Raw genomic sequence first — 1,277 nt, forward strand, 5'->3', positions numbered from 1 at the left:
AGTGTGTCACTGCAGAGCCTGACACACTCTTATTTATCTGGCTCCACCTGCTGTTGTCTTGACGTACACTGGCATTTTTCACTGACACTGATGAGGTAATGATATGCGTAAGAACAGATGATAGTTTATTCCAGTATTCAAAGAAGATTTGTAAGAAAATAGGTAAAGAGACACAAGAGTATAGCCTAAATGTTTCCACACATACCTTAAAGTATTAGGTAATTCATGTTTATATGACTGAAATTATTTAATTAATGTATAGGCAGATGTAGATTGGTCATTCTGTTACCAAAACAACTAAGATCAAGTGAGTCTTTGTGGCACTGTTTGGTTCCTTCACAGACTTGGAAGTATGATGCAGAGAGCAGTCACAGATTGGTACAGAGACACAGGCTGTCACTGTCAACAGCAAAATCACAGCAGCATTGTGACTCATCAGTAGACAACTTAGGATCACTTGTGGGGTTTATTGTTGCATTACAGATATTTGAATTGCCCATTGATATAACTTGGTTATAAGAAATTGAAATAAATGATGTTGTTTTTATTGCTTATCCAATAATGGGTTTGCATTTTTCTCTGTTACTTTATACCTTTGCTGGTTTGATTGGTAATAATTGCTTTGTTTGGCATTTCCATATAATCATATATTTTATATTCTCCATCATTAACACAGGCGATCAAAGATACCCAAACATAAAAGTGTATATGGATAATGAAAAAGGGTACAGTTGGTTCACCTCCTATTATTTAATTCCAATCAATCAAATGTCTTCATTTAAAAATAATATTGGGAGATTTGATGAATTCAAAATATTAAATATATCAAGTCTCAAATAATAAATCAAAAATGAATAACATTGTAATTTGGTTGGAATTGTTTGGTTTTTTATAAGAAATTCAAATGTCTTCCTTCAATTAGCATTACATATCAGAGTTCCTTCCCAGGAAAATAGAGACTTAGTCACTAAAGCTTTACCGATGGATCGTATATTGTGGTTTAATCATATTGTTGTAATTCAATAATCACGTCACTGGCATTGCGTGCATTGTATCTCTTTAAAATGTCACCTTTGAGAGGTATCCTGATTTCCGGGAAATGTCTTAGAAAAGTTATTAGCATTAATCCGTACAAATACATTTTAATTTTACCAAATGTTAAACGTGATTGTATAATCATAGATATTTCAATTGTTGTGTTTAAAAGTATTTTACACTCTTCTTGTCAACAAAACAATGTTATACAATCAGGAGGTTAATTCGACTAGTTTGAGCCT

This window comes from Notothenia rossii, assembly GCF_949606895.1.
Source record: "Notothenia rossii genome assembly, chromosome: 9".
In the NCBI taxonomy this organism is placed as follows: domain Eukaryota; kingdom Metazoa; phylum Chordata; class Actinopteri; order Perciformes; family Nototheniidae; genus Notothenia; species Notothenia rossii.